We start from the raw sequence: 8,984 nt of genomic DNA, 5'->3' as shown, positions 1-8,984 counted from the left end.
CGCTTGCAAAGCGACTCCCACGTAGGTAGGGAACCGGGATCCTTACGCTGGTCCTTGCGCTTTGTGCCACGTGCGCTTAACGCTGCAGTACTGCCGGACTCCCACTAAACATTGCTCTAAAAATAAATGTCACAGGAGTTAAAAGCAAGGTCTTCCTTCCTTCCTTCCTTCCTTCCTTCCTTCCTTCCTTCCTTCCTTCCTTCCTTCCTTCCTTCCTTCCTTCCTCCTCCCTCCCTCCCTCCCTCCCTCCCTCCCTTCCTTCCTTCCTTCCTTCCTTCCTTCCTTCCTTCCTTCTTTCCTTCCTTTTTTTCCCTCCAGGGTTATCGCTGGGGCTCAGTGCCTGCACTATGAATCCACTGTTCCTGGAGGCCATTTTTTTCCATTTTTGTTGCCCTTGTTGTTGTTGGATAGGACAGAGAGAAATTGAGCTAGGAGGGGAAGACAGAGAAGGAAGAGAAAGATATACACCTGCAGACCTGCTTCACCATTTGTGAAGTGACTCCCCCCACTTGCAAGTGGAAAGCCAGGGCCTCGAATGAGGATTCTTACCCCTGTCCCTACGATTTCTATACGTGTGTGTTTATATTGACTTGGGGGAAAGGCTGAAAATATGAACAGTTGTAATTAACATGGTTATCTTGAGTAAAAAAATATGAAACAAGTAAGGGAAAGTGAATGGAAGATGGGAAAGGAGTAGGAAAGGGGAGAAAACAACATAAAAAAGCTTTTTTCTTTAAAGCTTTACATATTTAGGGCCTGAAAGAGAGTGCACCCTATATGGCACTACTTAGGAGTGCTAGGGCACAGGGAGAAGTTCTGATGTTGTGATGTCTTTTGCTCTCTCTCTCTGAAGTAAAAAAAAAAAATGAGAAAGGTCATTCTGTGGGTGAGTGAAATGACACTTGCACCTTGGCACTCCCACACTGCAAAATGCAAAAACAAAGATAAAAAAACTGTGACATGTTTATCTTTTAAATAGAGAATATTTAAATCAGAAAATTGGGGGGGGGGGACTGGGTGGTTGTGCACCTAGTGGAATGCACACATCACAGTGCTCTAGGAACCAGGTTCAAGCCTGCAGGAGAAGAGCTTCATAAATGGTGAAGCAGTGCTTCAGTTATCTATCATCTATCTATCTATCTATCTATCTATCTATCTATCTATCTATCTATCATCTCTATCTCCTTTCCATCTTAATTTCTCTCTATCCAATTAATTAATTGATTAATTAAAATAAAACTTGGAAAACAAACTAGCATTGAAAAGCATTGCAAGCCAAATAGGAAAAGCAAATTGCTTCATCTCTTTGAGTCTTAGCTTCTCCCTCTTTAAAACCAGGGCTGTAGCTAGCTCACTGTGGCCAGCCCAGCATATGCTGCCCTTTATTTCCCATTGGGGATCACCCCACCCAACTTCCATCCATTTGTTCTGGATGAGTTCAACTTCAGATACAGGGATGGACTTCTGATCAAAGTCAAGCCAAGCAGTTTATTATACTGTCCTTCCTGATGACAGTAATTGGTTTGGAGATATGTCTATAACTCAATTTAGAGCAATAAGGATCCAAGACTTCCAGGAACTCTATGTGAAAGAGAAGTTTTTACTCTGTTAGAGTTCTGAACGGGTGCGAACATGAGTCTGGAGTGGTAAAAAGTAGAGCCAACATGCTAAAGAAGAAAGTTGGGAGAAAAAGATGGAGCCACCCAATGATATCAGTATGGCGCAGGATTCAGGGGCATACAATAGATACCCTTAGAAACAATATGACATACCAGTAAGAGTATAAACTCTTGAAGGAGGAGAATGGTTGGTTCAAATCTGTGCTTTGCCACCACAGGTAGTCACTGAGCTTTTAGTGAAGGAATTTGTTTCAACAATTTAATGTATGGGGTTTGTCACAAAACACTGGGCAGCCAAAAAGCCAAGTTCAGAGGCCAAGGATGGCGTTCACATTCATTCCAATATGACAGTGATAACTTAGGGAGGACACTGCTGACCCACTGGCTCTGGACCCCATTGCTTTATTGTTGCAAGAATTCAATCTCTTGCATTCTTGCTGCTTCTAGGGAACACTGTCCACCTGAGTTCACACATCAAAATCCACAGCCTCTACACCTGGCTGGTGGAGCCTGCCTCACACACTCATGTCCCATGCCTGAAGCCTAGGGAGTGAGCCTTTGACTTCTGCTTTCTCTGTGGGGATTAAACTTGGGTTCCAAGGAGTCTTAAGAATTTAAGCAATCCGTTAAGCACAGAAAGAGGGCTCAGAGAATGGGAAGGAAAAAGTGGGTGATTGTAGTCAAATTAGTGAGATCTCAGGTTCTCCACTTTTGAAATGAAAATATTGGCAAAAAGTTTGGAAAATATTGGTGTTTAAAAGATTATAGGGGGTAGGAGAGATAACATAATGGTTGTACAGAAAGACTTGCATGCTTGAGGTTACAAAGACCCAGGTTCAATCTCCCCTCCCTCTAGCAGCACCATAAACCAGAGCTGAGCAATACTCTGGTAAAAATAATAAATACACATTAAATAAAAATACTAAAATTTAAAAAGTTATTAAGGGAATTAATACACTAGAATTCTTAAAATTGTGTTAGTCATATAATAGTCTAGTGAATACTATCTCATATTGTCTCTGACTATTCAGTTACATAAACTCTTTGGCTTAAGCCATTTCAAGAGTTGGTCATATCATTTTTTGTTATTTTTCTACTTGGAACTGACAGTTCTGAGTTAAAGGACTAGTGATACTTCACAGGGCTGTTGTGAAGCATAAAAGGGGAAATGTAATTCAAGCTTATAGTACATGGAGAGCTCTCACTAAATTATAACTCTCATTCTTTTTTTTTTTTTTTTTTTTTTTTGCCTCCATCTCCAGGGTTATTGCTAGGGCTTGGTGCCTGCACTATGAATCCACTGCTCCTGGAGGCCATTTTTCCCATTTTGTTGCCCTTGTTGTTATTATTGTTCCCATTGCTGGTGTTGTTGTTAGATAGGACAAAGAGAAATCGAGAGAGGAAAGGGGAAGACAGAGAGGGAGAAAGACACCTGCAGACCTGCTTTACTGCCCCTGAAGTGATCCCCTTGCACGTGGGGAGCCAAAGGCTCCAACCCAGATCCTTACACCAGTCCTTGTGCTTCGCTCCATGTGCACTTAACCTGCTGTGTTAACACCCGGCCCCCATAACTTTGATTCTTGATGTTAATACTACTTCTGAAGCCAAATGTGGATCTACTGCCTGGGACATCAGAAAACCAAGCATTACCCAAGATTTCAAAAGAATGGAAAGACATTTCAAGCTTTCATTCTAGCAGCACATATACTAAAAAAGAAACAATACAGAGAAGATTAGCATGTCCCTTTCAGATGACATGCAACTTTGTGAAGTGTTCCTTATTTTTTCTTGTTTTTCTCATACTTATATAGTCATATATACTATCTTGAGGTTCTTCAATTTGGTACTTGTGTTCAGGGACTCTTGTTACTATAGTTTATATCTGTTACCAAATGACTTGCATTTCTTTGAAAGATAATTGTGGGATGGTTTCACGCATATGTACAATATAAAGAACTGAAAGATGTAAGCTTGTTAAAAAGAAACAAAAGGTAGTCAAACTGTCACTAAGCCTTTGTAAAAACTATGGTGGTTATCTTTGGCATGGAGTGGGAGTGAAAATCTACCTCTAGCCCCTTTGTTTCAGAGAACATTTATAGGAATAAAAGGAGTGGCTAGAACTTTCTTTCCGTTTCCCTTCTTCTCTTGTCTTTTCTTTTATTGGGGGGGGGTTAATGATTTACAGTATAGTCTTTAACACATAAGCACAACCTCTCCTCTCCCCTTGATCAGTATCTAGGAGATACAACAGCACCCCAGAGTCCCTTCATTCTATCCCTTTCTTTCCTTCCCTAGAGTCCTTTGCTTTGATGTGATATACCACACTCAGTCCAAGTTTTACCTGATGTCCTCCTTTATTGTCTTTTATTCTTTTTTGTTTGTTTGTTTAGTTTAGCACAGCTTATTAAGTGATCTCAGCAGTTATTGTAGATGCTGCATGTCAGCCTGTTTTTTAAAAAACACAAAATGCTCTTCTAATTCCTCTTGTCCAGGACAGAAGAATCTTCCAGGTAGCATGCCAACAGAACAAGAGACTCTGATGTTGCCAGCTTCAATGATGGTGCCATCCACAGGGAGAGGGTCATGGCACATTCAACCACGGCTTCCAGAGGTTTTGAAAAAGGAGCCTTTGAACCCTCCTGCACTGCTGGTGGGAATGTAAATTGGTCCAGCCTCTGTGGAGAACTCTCAGAAAGCTAGAAATGGACCTACCTGATGATCCTGCAATTCCTCTCCTGGGGATATATCCTAACAATCTAAAAAGATCTGTGTACACATATGTTCTTAGCAACACAATTTGTAATAGCCAAAACCTGGAAGCAACCCACATGTCCAATAACAAATGAGTGGCTGAGCAAGTTGTGGTATATTTACACAATGGAATACTACTCAGCTATTAAAAATGGTGACTTCACTGTTTTCAGCCGATCTTGGATGGGCCTTGAAAAATTCACATTAAGTGAAATAAGTCAGAATCAGAAGGATGAATATGGGATGATATCACTCTCAGGCAGAAGTTGAAAAACAAGATCAGAAGAGAAAACACAAGTTAAACCTAAACTGGAATTGGCATATTGCACCAAAATAAAAGACTCTGGGGTGGGTGAGTGGGGGAGAATACAGATCCAAGAAGGATGATAGAGGACCTAGTGGGGGTTGTATTGTTATATGGAAAACTAGGAAATGTTATGCATGTACAAACTATTGTTTACTGTCGAATATAAAGCAGCAATTACCCAATAAAGAAATTAAGAAAAATGAAAAAAAAAAAAAGAAAGAAAAAGGAGCCTTGTGGGCCCAGCCTGCCTGGCAGTTTGATGCTATGGATGTGGGTTTTGTATTCCATAATGGTGTTGGGAGGTAGGTTAAGCATCCGCCAAACCATGTCCTGGATTCAGACTGTGGTTCCTTGGTCGCTGGCAGTCTTATTCCATATGGAAATAATGTCCTCCTGAAATCAAACAGAGACCACACAGCCCTACAGATCTCCTCCCCGACCACAAACTATTCCCCTAACATGGTCAAGATGAGATTGTCCCAACAGTGGGACGGCAAGCCCTTTTGCAGCCAAATAACCCACTTGGCACCATTTTTATTTGCATCCTCCTCCCACATTGGTTTGATTCCTTCTCTGAAGAAGTGGAAGTTGCTGTGGACTATCAGGTCTCCAAGACAAACCATGTGGCTGTAAAACCTCCAGAACTGCTCCACAGAGGCAAAGATGCCAATCTGTTTGATATTCTGCTCATAGCTCTGTGAGCTGGTGGGGCGACCAGGGGTCCTCCTGGAGTACTAGAAAGTGTAATTGTACTGCAGGGGGTGCTCTGCCAGTCCGGGGACAATAGCCTTCCTCTTGCTACTGCTCTGACTCTTGTCCCATTCTGTTTTTCTCTTCTCATTCTCCTTCTGTGTGCTGTCTTCTTCATTCTGATCATGGTCCCCACTGTCATCATCTTTTAATACGTCGAACTTGTTCATCCTCTCACTGCCCTGTCTTTTATTCTTAAGTTCCACCTGTAAGTGAGATCATTCAGTATTGGTCTCTCTTTCTGGCTTGTCTCATTCAACATGATGCCTTCGAGTTATGACCATGACATTGCAAAGCTAGAACTTTCTATCTTCTCTGTTTCTTGAGAATAGGAGATTTTGGGATAAATGGGATGAGATCCTGAGGCCTTCATGTCATCTGGATCACAATGGATTTTCTGTGTATTAAGTCCTTGTAGCAGGTCTTAAAGTTCTGATATTTTCCCTGAAGTCAAAAGGTAAGGGGTGAGCAGTGTTAGAAAAATGCGTTTGAGTTTCACTTCATTGTTCTTTGTATTGATTTGTCTGGCAAAGTCATGACTTAATTTTCTATGTTTTTCAATGTAGAAATGAGTCATGACTTTTCTGATGACCCAACAAATTCATTTTTAATGGCATTTACTGCTTTTGCAAACAAAAATATTGAAAGTAATAAAAGAGGCCTTTGGCTAACCCAATTTAACATGTTGGTTTACATTGGTTCTCTGGGATCATGTCAAGTAGTCCTGTCCATTTTTTTTTGCGGGGGCCACTGTTTCACCAATACCAACCAATAGTTCTTTATGATCTTCTCATGAAACTGTTATGGGTCAGGTTTTTATAAAAGGTACCCAAAATAGCAATCTAGAGAACAACTTTGAATATTTGGGGATTTACAGAGAATTCAGGGCTCCATTGACAGAGTATGCCTTGCAAGGGAAATGAATGCAGGCAACACAGTAACTATTTATTAAATATGTGGCTAAAGGAATAACAGAATATGCCAAAAGAACCTCTTCTTTTTTAAATTTTTTAAAATATTTTATTTTATTTATTTATTCCCTTTTGTTGCCCTTGTTGTTTTATTGTTGTAGTTATTATTGTCGTCGTTGTTGGATAGGACAGAGAGAAACAGAGAGAGGAGGGGAAGACAGAGAGGGGGAGAGAAAGATAGACACCTGCAGACCTGCTTCACCGCCTGTGAAGCGACTCCCCTGCAGGTGGGGAGCCGGGGTTCGAACCGGGATCCTTATGCCGGTCCTTGTGCTTTGCACCACCTGCGCTTAACCCGCTGCGCTACAGCCCGACTCCCCAAGAACCTCTTCTAACAGCAAGAATTACATTCATAATTTCAAGAAGCATTTACCTGTGGTTCAGAAACTGCTTATTAGAACCACAGAGATGAACAAAGCATGTTTATTTGCAAGAAATGCCCAGTCTAATGAAAGATTTAAAGGTAGGAACTATAGGGTCTAGTGACATAAATGAGGAAAAGGGCCAAAGTAAGATAATTAAAAAAAAATTATGTATTTATTCCTTTTTGTTGCCCTTGTTTTATTGTTATAGTTATTGTTGTTATTGATGTTGTTATTATTGAATAGGACAGAGAGAAATGGAGAGAGGAAGGGAAGGCAGAGAGGGGGAGAGAAAGATAGACACCTGCAGACCTGCTTCACTGCTTGTGAAGTGACTCCCCTGCAGGTGGGGAGCCAGGGGTCGAACCGGGATCCTTCCTATGGTCCTTGTGCTTAGCGTCACATGCACTTAACCCATTGCACTACCGCCTAACTCCCAATTATCTTTTATTTATTGAATAGAGACAGCCAGAAATTGAGAGGGAAGGGGATGATAGAGAGGGAGAGAGACAGAGACACACCTGCAGCCCTGCTTCACCACTTGTGAAGCTTTCCCCCTCCAGGTGGAGACCAGGGGCTTGAACCTGGGTCCTTGTGCATTGTAACATGTGCACTCAACTAGGTGCACCACCACCCGGCCTAAGATAAATATTTTATAACATTCTTTTAAAAATTTGTTTTCTTTATTTATTTGTTGGATAGAGACAGTCAGAAATGGGAAAGAGAACAGGAAGGCAGAGAGAAAGAGAAACAGAGATTCCTACAGCTCTGCTTCACCACTCGCAAAGCACCTATAGGTGGGGACGAGGGCCTTGTATGAGGGTCCTTGTGCATTGTAACATGTGCGTTCAACCAGGTGCACCACCACCAGGCTTCTAAAAAACATTTTACATATTCATGAATAGCTCAACTGGATAGTGCATCTGCTTTGTCATGTATGTGACTTAGGTTTGAGCCCAGCCCTTGCTGCTTTGGAAGAAACTTTGGTGCCATGGTATCTTTCCCTCTTTGTATATCTCCCTCTATCTCTGTCTCTCTATTTCTATCTGAAAAAGTCTGCCTAGAGCAGAGAAGTCCAGCAGCAACAACAACAAAAAAGAAAGAAATGGAAATTTTCATTTTCTTTTTAGCCCATTGCACAAAGGGGCAATACTGCAAGGAGTGTAACAAATGCCTGTGATATGAAATTTTCATGCCAAGAGTAGGGTATGGTGAAGAACGTGGCAAAATGGAGAAGCCATCTTCTGTGCAAGGGGACCACTGCCACCAAGGAGAACAAGAGCACCTATGTTGCTGAGTTCCTGACTCCTCTAGAGAAGACAAATTTGTCAGTAAGTGGTTTTTATGTGAAATATGTTGGTTATTTATTTTTGGCAATGGATATAAACAAAATGAAAACCACCACGTGCACTCAAATGATCAGAAATGGTCAAACTAAGTACACACCCCGCACAATTGTAATAATTACATATTACATATTAAAATGTACATATTACAGTGGTCAGGGACATGGGTTCAACCCCCCAGATCCCACCTACAGGGGGATTCTTTGAGGGTGGTGGAGCAGTGTTGCAGGTCTCTCTTTTTCTTGCTCTCTTTCCTCTCCCTTCCCACTTTATCTCCCCTCCCCCTCTTAATTTCTTTTTTTTTTATCTCTATCCAAAATAAATAAGTAAAATACAAATATTTAAAAAATAAGTGCAAGTCAGAAAAATGTGATGTGGTGGGTGCTCAGCAGACAAGAGATGGGAAGTGGGTCTTTGCAGGAAAGATGACACCTAATCTGAGCCCTACAAGAGAACCTAGAAGGCCAGGAGGTGTGTGTGTGTGTGTGTGTGTGTGTGTTTTCATGTGTATAGGGTGTGCTGAGAGGACAGTATAGGGGAGTTCCTTGGCGGAAGCCTAGTGGATTGGTAAAGCTCAGGTGTCAGATGGGGGTGCAAACAGACAGAGATAAGGCTTGTGAGGTGGGCAGGGCCAGGTGGAAGGTGGACTTGAGCATACCATCTCTGTGTTTCATGATTGCTTAATATCCCTTGATATTGATGTTTCATGACTCCTTAATATCCCTCTCTATTGTTGCTGTTTTTGATAGAAAACAGCAGGTGGTTTCTAAGCCCGGAAAACAACTATTTTCTGTGACAAAAAGAAGGCCTTTCCGTGATCCAAATTGGCAACCCTCCTCTTTCTCCCTTCTCTGCCCTGGCTCTCCCTCAGCTGCATC

General features: G+C 41.6%; 1 non-coding gene and 1 pseudogene across 1 annotated transcript; one reads left to right on the top strand and one right to left on the bottom strand.

Annotated features, from left to right (window-relative positions):
* Positions 1-3,302: 3,302 nt before the first annotated feature.
* Positions 3,303-3,405, top strand: LOC132542770 (U6 spliceosomal RNA). Its single transcript, XR_009553744.1, has one exon. It is a non-coding gene; the product is annotated as a U6 spliceosomal RNA (small nuclear RNA).
* A 1,225-nt stretch (positions 3,406-4,630) lies between these two features.
* LOC103120472 (eukaryotic translation initiation factor 4E type 2-like) overlaps positions 4,631-8,984 on the bottom strand; it is a 55,124-nt pseudogene continuing 50,770 nt past the window's right edge.

The sequence above is a fragment of the Erinaceus europaeus genome, chromosome 1, assembly GCF_950295315.1.
Source record: "Erinaceus europaeus chromosome 1, mEriEur2.1, whole genome shotgun sequence".
Classification (NCBI taxonomy): domain Eukaryota; kingdom Metazoa; phylum Chordata; class Mammalia; order Eulipotyphla; family Erinaceidae; genus Erinaceus; species Erinaceus europaeus.
This window is presented reverse-complemented; position numbering and strand designations above follow the sequence as displayed.